Here is a 26,312-nt window from a genome sequence, read left to right as displayed (position 1 = left end):
CCTCCGATTACGTACAGAATTCGTCACAGGACACACTAAAAAAGCAGCATCACTCACAGCTCCCAGCATGGTCCCAGCTGTCCCCAAGCTGCACCCACTGGCCAGTGACCGATCTCACTTTAGGACCGGGGGCGGCAGGGGGCTCGCTGTGACTGGAATTCTTGCGGGTGAAGGACAGAAACAGGAGAGCAGCCTGCTTCCAGGGCTCAGCCAACAGGGGCAAAAGTGATCTGTCCCTAGTAAGGGACTCTGGGGGGAAAGATGGTGGAAATCAACAGAACCATAAACGCTTTTCTGGTTTTCAGACCGTGGAAAATGGCAAACAAAAGAGATGTGATTATGCCATTTTACCCTACTAAAATGGACAAGAAAAAAAAGACAAAACGACAGCAAAAGCCAACTGCGAAGGGGAAAGAAAGGCCGCTCCCCAGGGTAACGCCATCGGCACCGGCTGCCGGGCTTCTGCAGGGGCAACGCAGCTCATTCATCTGGCAGTTTGAACCACAAATCCTGAGCACCGTACACTGTACCGCTCTGCATCCTACTTTGTACTGAAGTGTACGAGCACGAAGACGGCTGTGTTCTTGCACAGCCCCAGCACCCAAGCCCCAGGCCGTGTCCCAGCTCCCAGCACCTATTAATCTGTACTGTTCTGGAAGGGAGACACAGGCACTTAGGACGGATAATGGAGCGGAGCTCTCGTTCAGAGCAAAGGCACCTTAGAGAAGACCAAAAAAGTAATCATCCATGTCCTCAGAGCTAATCATGGAAATTTCGATCCTGGGAAGTCTACAAATAAAAAGAAGAACTCATTTTACTTATAAATACTTTAGCGAAGTCACTGACTGAAAAGCTAGCAGGTGTATTCAAATCCTTTCCAACGCTCCACTGACATCAGATTATTTTGTGCTTATTTTGGTCTTTAAAGCAAATTTCTGATAATCTAACAAACAGAACAGTCTCTCCACCTGAAGTCAGAACACTGGACACAGTCACTCATTTAGCCTGAAGTCTTTTTTAAAAATGAGTTCTCATTTCAAGTAGTATGTGCTTTTTATTTTTTGTAATCCCATATAGAAAGGCTACATATAACAAAGAATACTAAGAAATCAATCACAAAAAAGCGAAGCTAATTATCAAGACCTTACAACTGGGTGATTATATACAAGATATACACTCACACCCACCAGGTGGAAACTCTCCATGTCCACAGACTACAGATAAAGTCATACTCCTTAATTATGGGTCAGAATAGAATTACATGCACCTAATCCAAGTAAAAACTGACTCCCTGAATCTCAACTTTATAAAGGTAACTCATGAAATACTGGATTTATAAAGAGGACTGATAATTTGTCATGATGAAATAAGAGCAGAATTGGAGAATTACAGCCCACGGCCTGCCTGCTAAGAACGGTTGAGATATTTTTAAAGGGCTGTTTTAGGAAAAGAGAAGACTGTGTGGCAGAGACCAAATGTGGCCGCAAGGCCTAAAATATTCACTTCCTGGTCCTTTACAGAGGAAGAGCAGCATCCCTTGCTCAGGAGGAAATCAGGTTCCCGCTACCGCTAACTTCCCTCTCCACCGTCTCCGAGCCCGCGTGGACATCTACCCCGGGCCCTGGCAGCCCATGCAGTGGGGTGTAGTCACACACTGCTGGGCCAGACTTTCCAGAGGCCCAACATCCTTCCTTCCCTGACTTCTCGCACAGGACGTCCTCCCTGACGTGCCCTAAGCCACAGAAGTCCCCGTGCACTCTCCTCTGCATCTGGCTGCGTGCTAAAGACAAGAAAGGCTCTAAGGGACAGCAAAGCCAAAAGGGGGAATACGCCTCCTCCATCCCCAGGGCACCACGCGGGAGGCAGGTGCCCGCCAGCCTCGGAGCCTGCCCTGGCTGTTCCGATGCACCAGGACACCCTTGGTCTGTGTGCGCCGGCGCTGTGCCCTCCCTGACTGGCCAGCCCTCTCATCCCCGAATCTGTGACTTCTTGTTTTCTTATACTTATTTAAGCAAGACAACAGGAATGCTTAAGCAACTGTTTTAAAATGCCTAAGTCCCTTTGTTTTCCACCATCTGGAATTATAGAGCATTTTCAAAATCTGAACACTTTGAAATATGTATTTCCACAGTGCATTTTCCTTAAACTGGGGATGCTACAAACTTAAAAATAAAACAAAACTACAGTAGCCTTCTTAAGCAAACATTATGTATATTATCTTTTGGTCAAGCAGCAAACTGACTGGAAATGAATGGCACCAGCAAATTAGTTCTATCTGTGCTCTTGAGGTAGAAACAAGCTACATATGAACAAACAGTTACAAAGTTCAACTGCCAGGGCCCTGTGATAAAACAGAGTCCTTTCAAAAACACAACTAAGATACTCAGAAAAACTGAAAGGAGCCTGCACTTCAACAGCTAATTTCTAGTGAACATACACAGACTTTAAAATCCTTACTAGGATTTAGGGATAAAAGGGAATACAATTTCTGGGGCACCTGGGTGGCTCAGTCAGCTAAGTATCTGACTTCAGCTCAGGTCATGATCTCACTGTTGGTTTGAGTTCAAGCCCCGCATCAGGCTCTCTGCTGTCAGCAGAGAACCCACTTTGGATCTTCTGTCCCTCTCTCACTCATGCTTGCACACACATATTCTCTCTCTCAAAAATAAACCCTGGGGCACCTGGGTGGCTCAGTCGGGTAAGTGTCCGACTTCGGCTCAGGTCATGATCTCACAGTTCATAGGTTCGAGCCCCGCGTCGGGCTGTGTGCTGACAGCCAGCTCAGAGCCTGTCGCCTGTCTTCAGATTCTGTGTCTCCCTCTCTCTCTGACCCTTCCCTGCTCATGCTGTCTCTATCTCTCTCTCAAAAATAAATAAAACATTAAAAAACTTAAAAAAAACTTAAAAAGCGGGGCGGGGGGGCGACAACACACATATCTCTGAGTAAAACCAAATCATGGGCTTTTCTATCAACAAGACAAAGAAGGGAATGGTAAATAAAACCAAACTATCTGTCATCTTTCTTCAAATTCCTAGAGTTGTTTTAGAAGTTGGATTAAGTAGGTGGAAAGCAGGGCTTTCTCCCCAAGAACTGAAGGTTAGTTTGGCCGATCACTGGGGAGTCACCTGTCACTTGCCACATGTGGCCTCTGCTGCTCTGACCTCCCCGGAACTTACAACCCAGTGAAAAGTACCATCTTACAGGCACAAAATAGGACCAAAGATCCATAAACCCATTCATCTCAGATAACCACTTTAATTAAAGGTCCTCTGTAATTACCAAAATAACTTTCCTTTATAGAAGCAGAAGCTGGGCCACAGCACCTTTACTTCAAAGCAGTTAAGTTAGCAGGGACACTCTGTTCCTGGGAGAAAAGGTGTCACCCTGTCTGTGACACAGAAACCAGTACAGTGATGTGGTCAAATAATTTTTTTTTTAAATGTTTTATTTATTTCTAGGAGAGAGAGAGAGACAGCGTGAGCAGGGGAGGGTCAGAGAGAGGGGGAGTCACAGACCGAAATAGGCTCCAGGCTCTGAGCTGGCAGTCAGCACAGAGCCCGACGCAAGGCTCGAACCCACGAACCGCGAGATCATGACCTAAGCGAAAGTCGGACGCTTAACCAACTAAGCCACCCAGGCGCCCCAAGGTCAAATCATTTTTAAGAGGCATGACAAGCACATCAGACCTGTAGAATTTTCCAGGGTGCTGTGGGCAGAATATATTCAATAGGGGCTCAAATGTGGTTTGCATAAACCGCCGTGAACCACTTGCTTTCACCAAATAAACAGCACTTCCTCCCAAGCCTCGTTGGGACCCTGAAGCATCTAAGCAGACCTGGACCCCACTGCCCGCTTGGCTGCGGCTGCCCCGAAGCCTTGGAAAGCGACCTCCCTCCAATCTCCATGTCCTCACCACACAACTGGGCTGTGAGGAGCCGAGGACAAAGGCCTGCTTCGGGGGCTGGAGCCCACGCAGGCCCGTCGGCAAATGGAAGCTCCCGCCAACAACACACCCGCCTCTGAGGTCTGCCGCTGTTTCCACCAGAGCTTCCCGAGTTCTCACGGGCGCCGCGGACACCCAGGGTCTTGTTAAAACGCAGTCTCAGATTCAGATTCAGGAGACCCGGGATCAGACCAGCGATTCTGCACCTCTAGCAAGTCCCCAGATGCCGCCGCCACCCCAGGTTTAAACTACTGCTGATCATTTGCAACCAACTGCAATAAGCATATTCAAAACAATCCCATAACCGTGAGAGACAGGAAAAAGGCCTGCCAGGCAAACACGTGGCTGTGTTGTTTACTTCAGAAACTCCCTGTGGACAAGCTGATACCAGTGGGTTTTCTCTGGACACGACAGACGCAGAGTGTAACGTGTCATATCACTTTCTAACAGAAGCCCAGAAAGAATGACACGATAAACGTGGGGAAAGATAAACCAGTGGCACTCTGAAGGGAGAAACTGCCGAGCATCCTTCCTGCCCACCGATGACCGCGGTAAACTGAGGGAATGACAAAGAAGAGCTCTAATGAATTTACAATTCAGAAATCTCCTACTCCTATGACCCGTACTTGAATTTAGCAAGGACCTATCCAGGAGGACAGGCGGTACACCCCACAAACCCCACAGCCACCACCGCCACCTGTGGCGTACCTGCACCTCGGGCTGGCTGGGCCCAGGGCAAAACGTTCGAAGACTCAAAAAGGGATTCAAAGCTTATTAAGAACTTCTGAGCTTATGAAGAGCAGCTGAGCATCTCAGCAAACACTTCTGGCGGGGCGGGGGGGGGGGGGTTGTGTTACGTGGGCTGCATATACATGTATCCACCTCTGTCTACACCATTTCATCACTGGCCCCACCGGAATCGCCAAGATTCCACGTTCTGAAATGAGTATTTGCCAACGCCCTCCAGTCCTGCACCAGACATGCACCAGACCCCTGCGGTCACAAGTCACCTTAACACACCGAGTGTTCTCCAAAGGGAGAAGCAGCAGCAGCTGCTTACGTCCAAGACAACACACAGGAAACAGTCTATAAACAAGAGGTGTCATGCATGTTCTTTATCTTTGTAGGTGCCGTGAAGGGAACATCTGTCCTACACACTTATCGTCACAGCCTCAAGCGAAGGCATGCAAGGACATGCTGTCGGGAGTGCAAACCCCGGTGCTCCCCAGGCCTCCCTACCGCACCCCTTCCGGAGGCCCTGGGCCCAGGGCTGTGGGGCCGGCGCCAGGGGTCCTGGCGACTAGAAATGGCACACATGGCACATGTGCCGCAATGGGAGACACATGGAAGTTTACATTTTCTAGTAGCCACATCAAAAACAGTAAAACAAACTGGCTCTGTTAATTTTAAAAGTATATTTTATTTAACCTCACACATCCAAGCGTTATTATTTCAACGTACAATTCTATCGTCATTAAGCCCTCAAAATCTGAGTGTGTTTTATACTCACAGCACATCCCTACTTGGCATGGCCACATCTCATGCTCGGGACTCCCGTGTGGCCGGTGGTTGCTGTACTGGACAGGATGGTCGTGGTACTACAATTACGATTCAACGTTTCTCTCTTGGTACTAAAATAGCCACGCTGCCCACCCCCACCTCCATCTCCTTCCACAGCCAAAGTCAACAGTTAACCCCCTTTTCCACACAGGGCCAGCGTGGGGTCGGTGAGGAGAGCTTACATGGGCCACGTTCTCCCTTCTCCTGAAACGTACGCATACTCGAGATAGCATGTTATTCTTATGTATATAAAGCATCCTGGATATTCTTTAACTCAAAAAAAGTACATCACAAGAAAATCAGAACTGTTATTTAGCCTCTAATATCTAGAAATATTTATAGGAATACAGGAAATTTTCATCCCTCTCCCTGAAATAATGAAGGGTTAGATCTTGAGTTGGGAGGGCCAGGGCGGTCTCGATATACCTCGCCAAACTGTAAAAGAGGTACACGTCTCTGGGAATTTCATTTTCTAAGCTGACTCAAAAATATTATAAAGAAGAAAAAAATACCGGGGTCACTCAAAATGTTGGGAAATAACGATGTCTGATTAATGTACAAAAAAGACCACCAGACTCCCCTTGATCTTGGGAGTAAACTGAGCCTTCGTGGCCCCCACCTTGATTAAGAACAACAAGCTTATTCTGCGAGCAGCAGACCTGGTCACCCCACACCCCCAGGCAAGTTTCCAAGCGGCCTGGAAACGGGATGTAAGGACGGACGGGCTGCTGGACGGCTGCTCGCCCTGTTCCCTCCTCCAGCGGGCACCCAGACCCCCGGAGCACCAGGGACCGGACTCAGGGACCCAGGGAAGTCAGGCGGGCTGCGTCAGACAAGACCCAGACGGGGACGCGCTGGACTCAGTACGGCTGGCTGCTCACTTGGTGGCGGCTGCTCACTTGGTGGCTGGCTGCTCACTTGGTGTGCCAGGAGCTGCGGCACCAGAAGGGGCAGGGAGCGAAGTGCCTAGAAACAGGGGCGTGCGGTGTCACTCTGCGGGGGGCCCCTCTGCGCTGTGAGGTAACCAAGCCGAATGCGAGGCAAACGTCCTGACTGGCCCCAAAGTAGCAGGAACAGCCGGCGTCCAGCGCGGCTCTCACTCAGCACCGAGGGAGAAGACCATGGAGTTCTAGAAAGCAGAAAGCGCCCCTCCTGCCCCCCCCCACCCCCCCGCAAAGCCTGGACTAACTAAGCCGAATCGGACTGCCTATCAGAGACACAGGTTTCTTTACAGGAGAGGGCAATACAAGCACAGAGTCCATTTCACTGTATTTGTTTCTGCAACTGCTTCTTCCCAAGAACATGTCAAAAGTAATCACGTTTTCACCAGCCGGATATCCCAGAATCGTTTTCATTTTTACTTTGTAATTTCTTTCATATTTCAGCTTTTTCTTTGATGGCAACAAATAAAGGAGTCAACTCCGTTTAGTATGTTTTACATTAATCAACAAGTACTTTGACTACAGGAGCAACGTGTTAAATGGCCCCTACCCCTCGGAAAACACAAGAAAACTGAGAAAAGAGGAAACAGAAAATAAAAGGCAAAGACTCCAAGCTCGTTCTGTAGAATGGGAGCCACAGACCAGAAAAGACTTCCTCCTACATGACACCTGAGCAGGGCTCTAAAGACCTGCAAGTTCAGCAGGTGAGGCTGCAGCAAAAAGCACTCCAGGCCAGTAGAAGTCAAGTCCGCAGGCACAGAGAACAGGACGAGGCTTCCAGTAGCTTCAGGAACTGATGGCAGGGAGAAGGCCCTGACCACCAGGAGAGACTTTCGGAAGGCGCGAGGACGAGCTGAGGCGACGCGGGACCTGGTCTCAGGGGCCCCTGCGGGACCGCCCGCACAGCCGCCGGGCTTGCTGCGGGAGCAAAGAGCGAGCCAGTGAGCTTTAATGGAGAAAAACACACGTCACGATATCCACAGTATGGATTAAGCAATATGTTTTAGTAACATCTAGAAAGACCAATTCTGAGCGGAAGCAGAGGCAAGCAACACAGAGATGACAGTGGAGCTGTGGCGGGGACACCCGGCAGAGGGTGCACTCCCAGAGACCATGAGGGGGACAGGTCCCACCCGTCAGGGGTGCGGCCAGTGTCTGAGCGGGACTGACGCACGGGCCGGGAAGGGAGTGCTAAATACGAGGCCGCGAAGGCAGACGCGGCAGGAACTGCACACTACAGCCACAAGGGAGTGGCGGAGGCGGGCAGACCCAGCAAATGAGCCGCAAGAGGACATCTGTCCTTTATGTCCAGGGCGGTCTACAACGCCACAGAGACGCGGGACACAGAGGAGCCTACAGAGCGAGTAACCTGGGCAGACAGAAGGTGGGGGGCCCTGCAACAGCCTCTCCCCTGCAAACCAAGGTCTCCCCCATGAGATTTCACACTGAATTATCGCTCTGCCTCCAACACCAGCCACGAGTCTGCCTCTTCAAAGCGCGATGTGCGTGTGGTCTTTGATCTTGGTCATACCGTGTGGTATCAGATGACACAAATTTATGGCTTGTGTCCAAATTCTGAGCTGCTCAGGGTCACACACGACCCTCAGAAAGCAAATGCGACTGCCACACTGAAGTCAACTCCAAATCCAGCACTCGGACACTACAGGCAGGGTGAGGGGTGCAATCTTGGCACCCACTTCATTTTTATACTAAAAATGCCAAGTGCCAACCAAGGAAAACCCAGTCTAACTTTTGTCACCTGATCCACATTAAAGGAGGTAATGTGTTCCCACACGAACCGTCATTAGGAAAACTCCAACGTACATGAACCTCTGTGTAATTTCTACAATTTCAAATACTTCAGTCCAAGTAGATGCAAAACTTTTACTAAGAATAATTTTTTTGGGTTTTTTTTAAGTGAGGAATTAGGAACAAGGCAAGTAGTGAGAGTGACATATGGTAATCAAGTTTTTGCCAGAAGCCTTGTTAGATCTAAGGAATGAAGGCAAGGAAGACTCAGGTAGGGGGTGGGGTGGGGTGGGGTGGGGTGATGTGTGTGTGTGTGTGTGTGTGTGTGTCTGTGTGTGTGTGAGACTGAGGGGGGGGGAGAGGGAGAGAGAGAGAGAGAGACGTGCCACACGTGAGGGAGCAAGAAACAGAGACAAGGGGCGGGGGGAGGGGGGAGAGTGCACATGCAAACAAGCAAAGGTAAGAGAGGTGATACAATTCAAAGTCATCAGAAAATTCTTAGGGGCATGGAGCCTGGGTGACTCAGTTGGTGAAAGCTCAGGTCACGACCTCAGGGTTCCTGGTTCGGCCCCACGTCGGGCTCTGAGCTGACAGCTCGGAACCGGGAGCCTGCTTCGGATTCTGTCTCCCTCTCTCTGCCCCACCCCAGCTTGCGCTCTGTCTCTTTCAAAATAAATGAATGTTAAAAAAAATTTTTTTTAATAAAAAAAAAAAAGAAAGAAAGAAGAAAAATTCTCATGGGCTCCAGTAGTCGATTTTCAATCTCAAGCCCCAGAATTCTCTGAATCACTGAAACCACATAGGAGCATCAACAATCTGAGCCAAACATGAGAGAGAAGCGTCCCGTAACCAGGACACAGGAGGGGTGCCGCATGCGGACGTGGGAGCCACCTCCTGTTCAGCACTGTGGCCATCAGACCTCTGGGGAAGCCCAAGACCCTTACAAAGGGGACGAATAGGTCAAAATTAGGCACAACCGGGGGGGACTCTGAGGCACCGACAACAGTGTGTGCAGGAGACTCAGGGGCGCCCTTGGTGCCCGACACTGATCATGCAAGAACAAGAGAACAAGCACGTGCTGCCTGGCAGCTTCCGGAAGTTCCTGGTCCCCATTGTCAAGGAGCCTGAAGTGCCGCTGATTTACAACAAATCTCACCGTGCAGGGGCCGCTCACAGCATCTCCTCCGAGAAGCACCAAGCCACCGCGGGAAGGGCAGCCCAGCTGGCCATCCGAGTCACCAATCCTCATGCCAGGCTACACAGCCGAGGAAATGAAAAGACGGACGGCCTATGCGCACGTCCTATTTTATTAATAAAACCATAAAACTACCAAACAAAAAGAAGAGAGGGGGGAGGCAGCTTCTACCTGGTACAGCACAGGTCAGTGTCTCCGTCTGCGGCTACAGGGGGCGGCCCAGCAAGAGAGCTGTGGCCTGAGAACCGCACAGCTAGAAAGGGCCCCCACGCCAACAGCCAGGGCACAGAACACCCAATCTGCCCAAGTTTTACAAAGTGAAGCCAAGGAACATGTAAGTTTTGAGCCGTCTAACTTGAAGTAGCAGTGGCTGCTGTATTACTCACGTACCTGTTAGAGACAAGAGGCCCAAAAAGAACAGCCTCTCCAAATTAGCTCCAAATTCTAGAGCAAACTGAGAATGCTATTAAGATGATTTTGGAAAAAAAGGCTAAAGGGCCACCTGGGTGGCTCAGGGGGTTGAAGGCCCAACTCTTGATTTTGGCGCAGGTCATGATCTCACGGTTTGTGAGATCGAGCCCCAAGCTGGGCTCTGCACTAACAATGCACAGCCTGTTTGAGATTCTTTCTCTTCCTCTCTCTCTGCCCCTCCCTTGCTCTCTCTCTCCCTCTCTCTCTCTCTCTCAAAATAAATATATTTAAAAAATAATAAAGTAAAGAAAAAGGGCCCAAAAGAAATAGACTTCAGATCAAGAATAAGCTAACTATGCTAGTTAATTTGTAGTCATAACCAATTCTGTAACAGAAACCGGAACTGGCAAATTGGTCACAGAAACAGCTGAAGTCCCCTTTTTAGCTTCAGCTATTCACCTTCCATCTTCCTCGCCCAGCAAACTTTCATCAGGCCGCACTTCCTCATGAAGCATCCGCGTCAGTCTCCAGAGTCCCTGGGGCCGAGGCACCAGGCTGCTATCCCAGGAGGGGCCCGCCTTCATGGCCATCTCAAGGCCGGCAAGCTCAAGTGCAAGGAAAGGAATAGCAAACCTGTGGGCTGCTGCGTATCTGCTCAGGAATAAAAGTTCAGGGTCACACAGAGAACTGAACGGTTCTCATGGTCCTTACAGCTCCTTACGACACACAATCTTGACTCCCGTCCAGCTACCCCACAGTCTGGTGAACTGTCCTGACAGTGCAACTTTCTATTATAGGTGGAAACCCAACGACCAAGAGCTACCCATGGAGCGGCCCCAACAGGCCGGACTCGGGGCTGATCCGTGGAGATACACCCTAGATGGAGACCTCGAAACCACCCTTCATGGTTTTGTTCTTGTTTTGCATACGGAGAAACCAAGATTCTCAGAGGTCAGGTGACCTACCAAAGCCCCAATCAGGTAACGTGCCAGCCAGAACTGGGCCCACACCCAGGCCTGTGAAGCCCCGAGTGTGCCCCGCCCATCAGAGCACCCCTTCCCAGCACAGGGCGGGAGCAGCTGCTGAGCGCCGGGCCGAGGCGAGCCTGTGCGCGCTCAGACCCGCGGAGCTCAGACTTGGCAACTTGGAGACCAAGCCGCGCGCTCCTGGCTCAGGACACGCTGGTCCACGGGAACAGCCTATCTTGGTGTCTAAGGCAAAGACCAGCCAGCTGGATGGCTCAGCCAGGGCACGGGTGGGGACACCAGGAGCCCAGCTCTCATGGCCAGCGACTGTATCAGTCAGTTCACCAAGATGCCAAGGGCTTATCAAAATGCACAGAAAACATGAGGATCAGTATTCAAAATATTTCTAAACATGATGAAATGAAGAGAAATTTACTTAGTGTGAACTATATTTTAGATAAAGATCAAAAAACATGATTGAGGGGAGGGAGGCAACACCAGGCATAAGAAAAAAGGTAATGTACAGAGAGACACAGGCCCAAATGTTTTAGTTGATTGTAAGCTCAACATAAAGTCATATTATGATGTGACTAATAAGCAAAGCAGCCTCAGGATATCTAAGTCACAGATGAATCTTGTCTAAGGCCGTGGAAGACACTAATCTGAGTGTAGCCTGCCTGGGGCAGATCACCTCCTTGCCCGGCAATACCATACCCTGTTCTGGGGAGGAGGAAGACACTGCTGACTACATGGCACCCACAGGGATGACCAGGCAGAAGGACTCGCCACTTCAGGGATAAAATAACTAGCTTTGGGGCACCTGGGTGGCTCAGGTGGTTAAGTGTCCGACTTTGGCTCAGGTCATGATCTCACGGTCTTTGAGTCTGAGCCCTGCATCAGGCTCTGTGCTGACAGCTCAGAGTCTAGAGCCTGCTTCGGATTCTGTCTGTTTTGTCTGTCTCTCTCTCTAAAATAAATATTAAAAAATTTTAAATAATAACTAGCTTTGCATATCTTCAAGCTCTTTTATACTACCATTTATAGTTCCCAAACATAAAATGAGAGCCAGCGAGTGAAAAAATACAGAGCACGTGCAAGCAGTAGAAGCAGGAACTCGTTAAAGATCAGGCTAAAGGTTATGCTCACTAACACGTGCAAAGCCTGGATAACAGGAGAGCGTGTGCCGGGAGAAGGGCCACAGTGAGGAACGCCGTGGTGTCTGACGAACCTCCTCTCAAGTCCAACTGATATAAAAGGCAGGGCTTCATCGGGAATGACACGAGGCCTCAACAGGAAAACAGAAAGAATTATGCAACCTTCCAGATGTTTACTGGGTTGAACCCCACACAAGTCTGCACTCCTCTGGAACTCTAGCAAGACAGCAATCAAGGACAGAGAGAAAGAAACAATGCCAGCAAATTCATGAAAAGACAGAAAGTGGAGAAATAATTCAGAAAGTCCAACATCCAAGTAATTTGAGTTTTAGAAGAACATATTATAATCCACTACTGCTTGCCTCATCGAAACAACCCCGAAACAACAACCTCATCAAAACAAAGACCAGGACGCTGCCCCCTGGGCCGTGCGCCCCCGATCACACTGGGTGCTGACACAGACTTCTACGGCACAGTGTGAAATTCCAAAGCATCACAGATAAAGACAGTATCTCAACTTTTCTAGTGAGGAAAAAACAATCAAAAAAGGACTGGAAATTAGAATGACATCCGCTTCCTCGACAGTAATTCTAGAAAAGAGCACTTTAGGACATGGAAGGTCGGAAAGATTTATTCATGCTTTTTCAAAAAGCTACTAGAAAATGGGCTCCACCAAAGCGTGGCAATAAGCCAGGAGGGGGCCCTGGCCGGCTTAATGGGTGGAGCATACGACTCTTGATCTCGGGGTTGTGGGTCTGAGCCCCATGACAGGTATAGAGATTAATTAAAAATAAAATCTTCAAGGGGCGCCTGGGTGGTGTTTAAGTGTCAGACTTCGGCTCAGGTCATGATCTCGCAATACCCGAGTTTAAGTCTCGCGTCGGGCTCTGTGCTGACAGCTCAGAACCTGGAGCTGCTTCAGATGCCATGTCTCCCTCTCTCTCTGACCCTCCTGTGCTTGCACGCTGTCTCTCTCTCTCAAAAAATAAATATTTTTAAAAAAATGAATAAATGTCCAAAAAAAAAAAAAAAAAGTGAGCCAGATTAGAAAGCACTTCCTACAGGCACACGACTTACAAAGCCGGAAGGAGGGAACCAGGAGAAACAGCCAGGAGATGAAGGGTTAAGGAACTAAGGCAGGAGGAAGGGAGGGGACAGGAGAGACGAGGAGCAGGTGACTGCAGCCCTGCTGTGCACCTTGGGGCACTACCTGGCTGTGTAAGCTGTGCACCTGCATCAACGACATGCCCACACAGGATGGATATTAGGAGAGGACGCAAACCACAGCAGCACCCAGCACACTCCCGGCCCCCAGTAAGAGCTCTGTGACGGCAGCTCAGTCTGCGATCGGCCCGGTTGTGCGGGAGGCAGGAGGTGGCCGTGCATGCTGCCACGTCTGTGTATAAAACATGAGCGAACAAAGAAACGGGACAAGCCAACCGACCAGGCCAGCCAACAGCACAACCACATCGCTGCCTTCTCACAGGCGCCCCATTAGGTCCCTTTTTCACCCCGTTCTTCCTGCCAGCAGCATGCGAGCCAACTGCAGGGCCCCGGGCCTCCCGGGGGGGACGGCACTGAGGCTGCCACAGCTCGTCTGGCACCTGGTTTTACGAAGCCGAGCAAAGAATGATTTTCAGGGGTTTTTTTTTGGGGGGGGGGTACAAAATCACAAGCACGACATCCCAGGACTTGTGAGAACTCTCTGAAATTCACCTAAGCTTTCCGGAGTCGCAGCCACCCCGCTCCTTTACACAGTCCCTGGCTGCTGCGTGGGACACGGCCGCGGGCAGCGCTCTCACCTCACTGCACTGCTCCTGTTTCCAGATCACAGCGACACGACAGGACGTGCTGTGCGTGCCCCGTGCGGAGCTGTGAGACTGTAGTTTCCTGTCGTCTGTGCATCCCCGCAGCGGCCCGATGAGAAAAGAGGAACGGACCTCACGCGCCGCGCCCCTAAGACACGGCGGGACGGGGTTCCTTTGCCACAAGGCCCGTTGGCAAAGCCCTGCGTCTGCTCCGCCAGCGTGCCTCACGTGTGCCAGGAGAACACAGGCTCCGTCCGCGCTGCCAGACGAAGCAGTCACTACGGTGCCCCTCGCGCAGGGGAAGGCCGCATCAGAAATGCTTAAAAATGTTAAATGCTAACCATTTTGGATGGATAGCTTTTTGTTTTTGCTTACTTAGTCTTGAGAGACAGAGAGAGAGACAGAGAGAAAGAGAAAGCAAGTGAGCGGGGTAGGGGCAGAGAGGGGGACAGAGGATCCCAAAAGGGCTCTGTGCTCACAGCAGAGAGCCTGACGTGGGGCTCGAACTCAAGCCGTCAGATCATGACCTGAGCCAAAGTCCGATGCTTAACTGACTGAGCCACCCGGTGCCCCAGAAAAACTTAAACATTAAGAAAAAAAATTTTAACGTTTATTTTTGAGAGAGAGAAAGAGAAAGAGAGAATGAGAAAGTGAGCGGGGGAGGAGCAGAGAAAGAGAGAGACACAGAATTCAAAGCAGGCTCCAGGTGGGGCGCCTGGGTGGCTTAGTCGGTTAAGCGTCCGACTTTCGCTTAGGTCATGATCTCGCGGTTGTGGGTTCGAGCCCCGCGTCGGGCTCTGTGCTGCCTGCCAGCTCAGAGCCTGGAGCCTCTTTCGGTCTGTGACTCCCTCTCTCTCTGACCCTCCCCTGCTCACGCTGTCTCTCTCTCTCCTAGAAATAAATAAAACATAAAAACAAAAAAACAAAAAAAAACAAAGCAGGCTTCAGGCTCTGAGCTGTCAGCACAGAGCCCGATGTGGGGCCTGAACTCACAAACTGAGATCATGACCTGAGCTGAAGTCGGACGATTCACCAACTGAGCCACCCAGGTGAGCCAGAACTTAAACATTTTAAATGGAAAAATCTCCTGACAGGAGAATTTCTTCACAAAAATAAAAACTGAAAAGGAGACTTCAAGCAAAGCTGGCCTCCAAGTGGCCTGTTGGCCGGGGGGGGGGGGGGGGGGGGCAGTGACAGTTTTCCTCGGGAACCTGGCGGAGCTCAAACACCACCGACACAGCTCAGCTGCTGGGCCCGGAGGAGCTGGAAATGGCGACAAAGGAGTCTCTTGGAACAGCTCACACGGAACAACCACAGGTGAGTGTTTTTGGAGAAGCCGAGTGCAGATGAAGTCACTACAACACGCAGCAGAATCCGCTGCGACATGTCACAGCTGATGGCAGTGAAATCACGTGTGGAACAAAAAAACAACTTAATGGGACAAATTTCCATTGTTGTAAAAATGCAACGTTTAAAGCTAATGGTTAGTTTCTTTTTATTTTCATCAGCAGGTACATCGAGAGGTGTGCAAGGTTCCTCCCGCGTCACTGACCAGTAACGTCAACAGCGAACCTCCCGGACTCTTGGAGCCGTAACTGCCGTGTCACACGGCCGGCAGCTCGTCAAGGGTTAATGTGTTTTTGCAACTTCTTGAGCTCCGGGCCAAGACTGAAGTTTTCCTGAATGAGGAAAACAACTCTCAACCACTACTACTGGACACCGAATGGCTCTGGAAACTGGCCTTGGCTGAAATCTTGATGTTTCTTAATCAACTCAGCCTAAAACTCCAAGGCTGACCGGCACCGATCAGCAAAGTTTCCACCGCGGTAAGGTCGTTTCAGCGACAGCTTTGCTGGGATTAGAAATTCAAGCTGCTGCACACTCGTCCCCCTGCTGTTAGGAGTTAAAATGAAGTGAGATCCCCGTTCTCACACACATTTGCAGCGGGTCCATTTTCTGAGCTCAAACTACAGTTCAATAGCATTTTACAGACCCGAACGCAAACATGAAGCAGGTTTTCCTATTGCAAAACCCATACAGCCACACACTCGAAGAGGCTTTTCCTAACTGTCACCTGCAAGCGCTTAATCTACCAGGTAAGAGAATCTAACAGGAGTCTGTAAGTGCCTCCCGATGAGGACGGTACGAGCTTGTAGACCGGTCTCGGAATGTGGCGGCAGCTATCTGTGTAAAAAGACATTGCCCAAGACAAAACACATAAAACCTCATTACAGATCAGCACTAATAGGTTAGATGGACATCTGCAACAGGGTGGCTGGGCGGGGGCTGTGGCTCTGACACCCATTAGGTGAAATGTTATCCACCCCGAAGAATTCCATCCTTCTCATTAGCAGATCTGTATTCCAGAAAACCGAATTCCAGTGTCTTTACATTTCTAATTCCATCAGTAAGATCTGTGAAAATCTGCTCTTATTATATAAATACCTTTCTAATATCCTCTTCTTTGCCTCTTGGTCTACAGCATTTCCTCTCTGGGTCTTGTAAGCCCTGGTCTGAAGAGCCCTGCACTCCCAGCGCTGCTCCCCTTTGGGAACCCTGCTCAGCCACCCACGCAGATGCTAGGGCTCCCGGAGACTACTGGGTAACTTCGTAAGAGAAGCATTCAGCCGACATCAGGCAGCATCTGATGAGCAGAGGGAGTGAAAAAAGAAACTGGAGGGATACAGCTAACGGCCAGGAAGTGCTCTGTAAATTCCCGCAGCTAAGAAGAGTCTTTGTCAGCAAAGAAAAACAAAATTAAAAAAGAGAGAGAGAAAGAAAGAGAGGGAGACAGTCTAAAATGTCATCCTGAGAAATCTCTCTCACTTAACGATTTATGATGCCCACCACCTAAGAGTACCAGGTACAATGGAGAAGTCAAAACACCTTGCTCCTGGCATGATTAAATCTACTCACGGAGAAAAAATAGTCCTAAAAGAATTTAATGAGATATTCTAAGAGCTCACAAGGGAGTGGCCACAGAGGAACTGGAACAATACAGAAAGGTTTGACCAAAAAGGTAGAAAGAGAGTGGAGCCCTAGAAACGGGGGGATCAAATACAGAGGATAATAATAAAACTGTATGATGGGTAAAGGGGGTCAAAGGTACAGATTTCAAGTTATAAAATAAATAAGTCAGGAGATGTAAGGTACAGCACGGTGACTACAGTCAATAATCCTGTGTTACAGATTTCAATGTTGCTATGTAAGATCTTAAAAGTTCTCATTACAAGAAAAACATGTAACTGGTAACAAAAGTCAACTAAACTAACTATGGAGATCATTTCACTACATACGCAAATACCAAGTCACTATGTAGTACACCTGAAACTCACACGTTATGTCCCAATTATATCTCAATTTTTAACAGGCTCATATGTGTACTATTATAGAAACAGTTCCTGAAATCATTCTTGAAACTCTGGTGTCAGAGTAGAAAAGTGAAAGGCATATAAATGGTACAATTTACCAACAGACAATGGTCCAATAAACAGAAAAGAGACGTTCGGCCTCTAGAATAACCAGCTGGATTCAAGCCGGAGGTCTCCATGGATCTAAAACTAGTACCCTCCTCCTGTCACCACCAGCTCTGAACCTGCTGCTGAAAAAGGCAAAACGACAGCTCACATGTGTCACATGATCATCCATGTTGTAAACGGGCCTGAAGGTCGGTCGGACCACAGCTCATAACTACACGGTCCTGACCCTCTCAAATCTGAACCCTGGACTTGGGCTGAATTCTGCTTGCAGTCAGGTAGGCGGGAAGTGGAAGAGGCTTTACCCACAAGGTCAGATAGCCCCAGGCAGAGGAAGAGAAGGGCTGATCCCATGACACACCCCCTCCCCCTTAAAAAATTTTTTTTTTAAAAAGCCTTAGGAGGAAAGGTAGCCAGGTGAATGGATACGTGGGAGAGAAGCCTCTCCAGCAGGACTTTTACAGAAGAGCAGGGAGAAGAAGTTGGGGAAGTAAGAACCTTAAACATCAGGCTGGGGAGCGGGAGCTTCACTGTGTAAGCACAAAGACGGAGAGGGCCATTCACGAGGGGTGGAGGGGGAGGCAGCCCCGGGGTTCAGGAGCAGTGATGGGCACAACAGTCACTCTGTGTCTCCTGAGATGACGAAGCCTGAGTCATTATGCCCGTCTCCTCCTCAAGATACAATGGAGCAAATGAAAATGGACTAAAAGTATGTCACGTCCCCCAAAAGACCCCACTGGGCCATTTTCTGAAGTACCAACCAAGCACAAAGTCAGATATGCCAAGCCAACCTCTTGGTCTTTAATAAAAAATTTCAGGGGCACTCGGTGGCTCAGTCGGTTAAGTGTCCTACTTTGGCTCAGGTCAAGATCTAGTGGTTCGTGGGTTCAAGCCCCACGTCGGGCTCTGTGCTGACGCTAGCTCAGAGCCTAGAGCCCGTTTCAGATTCTGTGTCTCCCTCTCTCTCTGACCCTCCCCTGCTCATGCTGTCTCTGTCTGTCTCACTCTCTCTCAGAAATAAATAAAACATTAAGAAATAAAAAATTTCAGTAACGAGTTCCAAAATGATAGCAATCAGGACTCACCAGGAGTCAAGATGGCTGGATAAAAACCAGAGATGTCCTCTGGCTGGCGTAAAATAAAAACAAAATCATCTCAATCTCTCTCTCTCTCACTCTCTCTCTCTCTCTCTCACATGTGATGTGGACGCAGCAGCGGAGCCCCTCTGAGCAGTCTTCCTTTGAACACTACTCCAGTTGGCCAGGACTGGCTGCCCGTTGGGGGTCAGGGCGACCCCCCCAGAAACCAGGAACCCCGTGGGAACTGCACATTCCACATCCTCCCGGAGCAGACTGCGGGGCTGCTATTTAACTTCCTAAACACCCCCTTCCCACCGCCCAAATGCCGCGGAGCCATACTGTACCTGGCCCGGCCCTGGCTGCCCTAGGCTCCAGGGTGTCCCAACAGAACACTGCTCTCCTCGATGCAACTCACAGAAGGAACGCCTGATAATCTTAATGGTCTTACCTTTCAAACCAAGTTTAAAAATTAAAAGAAATGTTTTCTTCTCTGTGGCTCCTTGCCCATTACAGGTTATCCTGGTAACAGTTGTCTTCCAATTTACTGCATTAGCAGATTAGCAGGAGGAAAGCGGGGTGTGGGAGCGAAACAGAAGCTCTCCTACGAAGAAAAAAAGAGCATATGGTCATAGTGTGTTCTGTTTGGGTCTGATGACAGCTGTCATTAAAGGTACTATTTCAGGGTCCTGAGAACACCTCAGAAGACTTAAAAGTTCTAGTTAACTGAAATTTTTCTATGGGAAAACAGGGAAAAAGGCACCCTCAGGCCCTTGCCTCAGCTTTTAACCGACGCTAGACAATAACCCAGAACTAGACACCACAATATCACTATCAGTGAACAATAAGAAGAAATATATGTATTATCGTTATCTTATGAAAACATCAGTGATATTCTTATCCAACATGGGGCTAACGAATGACACCACACTTTAAAATACTAAACCAAGTTTTGGGGCGCCTGCGTCGCTCAGTTGGTTAAGTGTCTGACTCAGTTTTGGCTCAGGCCACGATCTCAGTTTCATGAGTTCCAGCCCCATGAAGGGCTCTGTGCTGACCGTGCAGAGCCTGCTTGGGATTCTCTCTCTCCCTCTTTCTCTCTCCCTCTCTCTCTGTCTCCCTCTCCGCCCCCCAACCCCCTCCCTGCTTATGCTGTCTCTGTCTCTCTCAAAATAAATGAATAAACTTAAAAATATAGTAATACATACTTAAATACTTAATGAAAATTCTAAAGCAGATTTTCAAAATATCTCCCTCTAAAAGCCTTCAAGTAGCCCCATGTAACACCTTTAAACATAACTGTTACCAGGAAACGTAAGCAGAATATCAAGGTCACTGAAGTACTGGCTGTGCAGCCAAATTCTAATGTCCATTCATCAAACACTACACATGAAGGACTATACACAGTCTTCTGAGGCACTTCATTTATAACCACCACTGCCGACAAACGACTCCAACTATGGACAATACGCTACTGAGAAATCCTGCAAGAACGTAGTCCACGAGGCATCTCACAAAAATTGCTGTTTGTGTGATACCTTTCTTCCAGAAAACTCACTACACTCGGGTCAATATTTTCCATCAAATAATAAATAGAAACAATGCTAACAGCTTGATAAAATGAATCAAAGAAAACAGTAACAAACCCAAGTTAGAATGAAAAGAATATAAGAATCTAATGAATTTATGTGCCCCACAGGATATGCGCGTGCACGCGTATGCACGCGCGCACACACACACTTGAGCATTTAATTTGAGTGGCTACAGGACACTCAAAACCAATCTGCAAACATTTTTTTTCCAGGAGCCAAGACCACCCACCTCTCCTGCTTGTGGGCGGATCGCAGGCTCCAGCAGAGTTGGACAACCTGCCGGCCCTGCCCCACGACCCCCCCCCCCAATCCAGGGAAGCCAAAAGAAAAAAAAAACACTGCCAAACGTACTTAGGAGCATTATGAACCTAAGTGCTCATTAAATAGGAACAAGCATGCTGAGACTTCACCCACTTTTCTGGAATACAGTCTTTGCATAATTGCTCCTACTCTCTTCACTTAGGCTGATGAGGAAAAAGAGTGGGTCTATAGGACTGACGGTAAGAAACACACTGGGCTATTCTAAGGTGTGAGAATACGAGAAACAAGACCAAAGGATGGGAGACGGAACAGACCAGTGTCCGAGTGCAGCTGCTGACCTCTGAGTAAAGAGCGTATACTGAATACGCGCTGAAATGCCCCTAGATCTACGGTAAAAAGACTACCTGGGCTGTTCTGCCTTGTTTTTTAAAGGCACAATCTACAAGGAGCAGGAGAAGGCAGCAGAATCGGAGGGATGCTGGAAGGGGGTGAAAGGAGTGCTGGTGGCAGAAGTTACTCCCTGAGCACTGAGACCCCTAAACATCCTCACCCTCTGTCCCGCCCCTGCCAGCCCAGGGAGGCAGCCGGGCCGGCACAGCTGGGGCCAGCTTGCCACCCTGACCACAGAGGGGCTGTGGGAGACGCAGGCACACCCCACCGCCCACCCCCGCCCCAGCCAGAAGCTCTCACTGGGCTGGAGCTAACGGGCCGTGAGAGAAAAAAAAGAACCTGAAAAACTGACACTGGCCACTTCCCAAAGGAGCGCTACTCGTCACTGTGCTGGAAAATTCGCAGCCAAAGCATCCCTCCCATGATGAGAGCCTCCAATCTATTACTGTTAAAAATGATCATTCAAAACAACAACAACAACAACAAAACAAAAACCTTTTTATCGCACACCTGCAGGACAGTTGCAAGGGCAGTACCAGAAACTCCCGCCGAGCCTTCCACTGGTCCCACAAATGACCACAGGGTCCCTTGTGCCTGAGCTCTCCCTGTCCGCAAACATCCCAAGTGCCTGAGAGCGGCTGCAGATCGCTGACCTTTCCGCCCAAGGCGCACTGTGGGTTTCCTAAGAACACGGATGCTAATTTACACCAGCAGAGTGTCAGTCAGGGACTTAACAGTGCCTGCTGACTGTGGATCACACAGTTCATTTTCTAATTCTGCCAACTGTTTTAGGAGGCCCTTCGCGGCAATCCTCCCTCACCCCCATTCCGGACCCTAGGTCACAACTCCCTCCTCTCCTCTCTGAAACAGCTCGGCACATTTCTTTGTCTTTCACTGTTTGACATTTATGAGGAATACGGGGTATGCATCTGGCAGGAATAAATGACGTTTTATTGTTCCCAAAGTATCACATAAAGAGGATGTCAATTTGTCCCTTTGTTGGCAATCACTCTGATCACCTGGTTAAGATGATACGTGCCAGATTGCTCCACTGTAAAATACCGTTTTCTCCCAAGTAATCAATTACTAAGTAATCTGTGGGAAGATATTTTGAGACTATGTTCTTAAAACATTCACTCAGTAGTTTTACTACCCACTGACAAGTTTTCTCTGAATCGACTGTTACTCTGACGGTTATAGTTGTGTTTTTTTTTGAAAGTCTACTATTCCTCCATCAGATGACATTCTAACTTCAGGAAAGTATGCCCCCTTCTCTCCACTCATCTTTATTTTGTTAACAGGGTGGACTCACAGATTCTTATTTTACTTATTAATGCCATTATCCACTCTGATGCTCAAGGTATCCCAGATTCAGGCCGTGAGAACCCCTTCAAGCAGACTCCAGTGTGCTTCCCATTCTTTCCGAGCACTTCCTTATTTCCTGGCATAACAACATGTTCCAGATTCATCTTGAAGGTTCTCTGCCCCAGCTCTGAAATCATCCATCTTCCAAGGAGCCCTGGTTCTTTTACTGGAGAATGTAATGCAGAAATGAAGATGTGAGAGCCAAGGACGAAGCTGGGAAAGATGAGGATTTCACAGAATCCACCTCTGTGTGCTATGTGTATGTCTCCCTGGCTTTCAAATACGAAGGCGCCAAAGATTGCCGGACATCGCAGGAAAGCCCCTATCATGAAAAGTCAAGGGCAAAACAAACAGATAAATATAAGCTGGAGTAAAGACTATACAAGAAAAGGAGAATATAAAAAAATAACTCATATCCTCAGATAGATAATACATCCATTAAAACAACAACAACAGGAAACTAGTTAAAAGGGCACAGAGAATAATTAACAGACTAATACAGAAGGAAAATGTTTTCTGACCCAGGAAATACTCAGCCAAACCATCAAGCAAGAGTCCCCAGAAAGAAACCCGAGTCAAAACACCCACCTCGTACACAAGTTACTCACAGACAACTACTGAGGAGGGGCTGCTCCGCTGACACAAGAGGGAGAGCTACAAAACTGACGGGGGGGGGCGCACAGGAACAAGAGGGTTGATGCAGGAGAGAGGCAGAAAAGAAGCCCTGGGATCCTGGAAGCTAACAGTTCTCTAACTGTGCTCCCAGCAGGGAGGGCAAGCAGGGTGGACGGGGGCAGGAAAGGGAGCCTCAGAAAGAGAAAGCTGATGGAATACCGGAACACGGAACTAAAAGTCTGAGTCTAAAATAGTGCATTAATAGCTTTAAAAAAAAAAGTGATGGGGGGCGGCGTCTGGGTGGCTCAGTTGGTTGAGCGTCCCACTCTTGATTTTGGCTCGGGTCATGATCACAGGGTCATGGGAGGCGTGGAGCCTGCTTAAGATTCTCTCCCTCCCCCTCTCCCCACTTCGGCCCCTCTCCACAGCCCATGTGCGCGCGCGCTCTCTCTCTCTCTCTCTCAAAATAAAAAAGTGATGAGTGCCTGACTGGCTCAGTTGGTACAGCATGCAACTCTTGATCTCAGGGTTGTGAGTTTGAGTCCCACATTGGGTGGAGAGATTAGGTATAAACAAACAAACATAAAATTTTGGAGGGGGAAGTGATACTATTTCTTGAAATACCAAAGTTTTTTAGGAAAGGAAAAACATTTGTAATTTACCACTTAGCATTAAATAGCACACAGGGTCATAATGATAAAACTAAATATTGATTTAACCAAAACAGCACTAAAATTATCACGGAAGAATGGTGAAGACAGACTCTGGGGAGGGGAGAAAAGAATTATTCCCTATCTTTTCCCAACAGGAAATCAAAAGATATGCTTAAAACCAAAAACAAAATCATACAAGTAGGCAGGTATGAATTCTTCAAAATATATTCTTCAGACAGACGGAGGTAAATATATTTTTTTTTAACTTTTTTTTAAAAAATATTTTTATTGGGGCGCCTGGGTGGCTTAGTCGGTTAAGCGTCCGACTTTCGCTTGGGTCATGATCTCGCGGTTCGTGGGTTCGAGCCCCGCGTCGGGCTCTGTGCTGACTGCCAGCTCAGAGCCTGGAGCCTGTTCCAGAGTCTGTGACTCCCTCTCTCTCTGACCCTCCCCTGCTCACGCTGTCTCTCCCTCTCTCCTAGAAAAAAAAAAATAAAATAAAATAAAAATTAAAAAATAAACAAATATTAAAAAAAATTTAAAGATACACAGACGATGGTGGAATCATCCACGAGGATGATGAAAGGTCCTTCCTGCTCAAAAAGGGGCAGCTCTCCCCAGGTGTTTAATGTACAGGAAACCCTGAGTTTTACGTCATTAGCTAAAGGACAAAGTTGAAAGATGGGCCTGGCCGAAGAGCTCTCCCAGCACAGGGAGAGTGGGAGCGCCCGCGCGGAGCTGTTGGGCCGAAGGAGGAAGAGCAGGGACCTGCTGGTGAGCAGCGCCATGTGCACTCTGCCAGCTGACATCCTGGCACAACACCACACTGGCTGGCTTATCACAACAGAAATTTATTTCTTACAGTTCTAGAGACCGGGAAAGTCCAAGATCACAGCATCTGCTGATGCAGTGTCTGGTGAAGACCCGCTTCCCAGGTCACGGACAGCGGTCCTTTTTGCCGTGAACTCACATGGCATGAAGGGGCCACAAGTCTCTGGGGGGTCTTTTATATCCCCTTCATGACGGCTCCAGCCTCACAGTCTAGCCCCCTCCCAACACCGTCGCACTGAGGACACGTAAGGACGTGTACGGACCTTGAGGGGGGACACAAACTCTCAGTCTACAGAAACCGCTATCATTAGACTGGAGGCAATGGATCCGGAGAGGCCCCTTCAAAATAGGAAACCAAGCCTCACAGAAGAGATTCCTTTTGTATTTACTCTTGCCAACCATTCTTTAAAGGAGCCACGTTTTCTTCAACAGTCAACAGTCTCCTCTTTTCAATATTATGGACTCTGACCAAGGCCAATAAAAAGATTCAAGAACAATGTTAACTGTAAAATTACCAGTCAGAAATGAGGACTGGTTTAGCCTAGAACATTGAAAACACCAGACTCTCACCTCAACAATATCTAAATATGTACTTGCTTAGTCACAGGGCTTGAGAAGAGCAACAATGCACAGCTCCCCTTACAAACCCTCTGTGCCAGCATTACGCAAGAGTTTTCAACCCTCTTAGGTATTAATTTCTATTTTATAGTTAAGGATAATAAGAAAGGATTTACTCCAAATAACCTTTATGTGAACTAGGTTTTGTTTTTTTAAGCTCACCTTGGCGAAAAAGGCAATGAAAATCTCTCTCTGCGGTCATGTGAATTTTTAATATAAATTCCAAGATACTCGCCACTGATGCAAACGCACAAGCAGCAGCCAGGGCTACTGCAGAACATATGAGAAAGGATTTTCTCCTCATCTCCTACGTCATGAACGAACACAAAAAACACCTTCTCAGTTACAGACAGGTGATACAGCCCAAGCCTGAGCACATAAAAGCAAGTCACTCAACTTGCTAACAACATCAGGAAGCCCCAAGGTAGGCCAGCTGGATCAGAGTAGCGTTTTAACCTGGACCTTGATCCCCATTCTGCAAGTGTTCCTTCTCACATGTTTTTCAAAACACCAAGTCCAAATGGATAGAATATAGTGAGGTGGGAAGAGAATCCGTCTCTCTGAGGGCTTGTTCATCATTTTAAACTCAATGCCTAGCACACTATAAATGACAATTTAAAAATTCACAAAAACCTGAATACAAAAATCATCAAAAATGAACACACAAACAACTCATAGTTAGGGGGAAACAACCTAAATAAATCATCTGGGTGACTTCAGAGGCATCTTTTTTTTAAACATATAATTCTTTAACCCATGACTCCAGTTGTGTGGTAGTCTTAGTTCAACAATTAAGTGTAGTTTGTTTTTGTTTTTTTGAGAGGGATGGGGCAAAGAGAGGGGGAGAGAGAGCATTCCAAGCAGCCTCCACACTGTCAGCACAGAGTCAGTGCAGAGCCTGATGCAGGGCTCAAACTCACTAACCGGGAAATCCTGACCTGAGCCTAAATCAAGAGCCAGAAGCTTAACCAACTGAGCCACGCAGGCGCACCCCCAAAGGTATCTTTCAACAAAAATTTACATATATATTTGCACATAAATATTTATATTATTTCAATATTTATACTTAAATATACATATACATGTAACTCAGCTAACTTCAGAAATGCCAGTCATTTTAATGCAAGCCGTGGCAAAAATACCAAGGCTTCTAAATCATTAATCACGGGGTGCCTGGGTGGCTCAGTCGGTTAAGCATCCAACTCTTTATTTAGGCTCAGGTCACGACCTCACGGTTCATGAGATAGAGCCCCATGTCGGGCTCTGCACAGACAATGAGGAGCCTGCCTGGGATTCTCTCTCTCCCTCCCTCTCTCTGCCCCTCCCCCACTCACACACACTGTCTCTCAAACTTCAAAAAAAAAAAAAAATCAATCAGAAATCACCATACCAAGAATGAAAAAAAAAAAAAGACTTTATTAAAGTGTAAAACATCCACGGTAAATACATACTACCAACTTTTTAAAAGCACAATCATATATGTAAAGTACTTTAGATAAAAACTTTGGCACCTGATTAGATCACATCACCGTCTGGCTATGCACCCTAATGGATACCCAAATCATGGCAGTCATGCATGAAGCCAGCCCAATCTAAGTTGCTATTAAAATGGAGCCAAGTCATAAATTAGTAAGTTAGCATCCCAGGTAAAGCCCAGAGAACTAACTCTGCCCATCACAACAGCAGTGTGCAGAGATGCGGAGCAATG

At 48.2% G+C, this 26,312-nt stretch overlaps 1 protein-coding gene across 14 annotated transcripts in view; it reads right to left on the bottom strand.

Moving 5' to 3' along the window:
* The window catches only part of PPP6R3 (protein phosphatase 6 regulatory subunit 3), a 132,622-nt gene that overhangs the window by 72,116 nt on the left and 34,194 nt on the right, over positions 1-26,312 (bottom strand). For all 14 annotated transcript variants that reach the window (XM_039235407.1, XM_039235416.1, XM_039235409.1 and 11 more), the window contains exon 2: positions 18,731-18,883. The gene's annotated coding sequence lies outside the window, so the exon portion shown is untranslated. The remainder of the gene's footprint in view (positions 1-18,730; positions 18,884-26,312) is intronic.

The sequence above is a fragment of the Hyaena hyaena genome, unplaced genomic scaffold (genome assembly GCF_003009895.1).
Source record: "Hyaena hyaena isolate Hyena2069 unplaced genomic scaffold, ASM300989v1 scaffold_98, whole genome shotgun sequence".
NCBI classification, from domain to species: Eukaryota; Metazoa; Chordata; class Mammalia; order Carnivora; family Hyaenidae; genus Hyaena; species Hyaena hyaena.
This window is presented reverse-complemented; position numbering and strand designations above follow the sequence as displayed.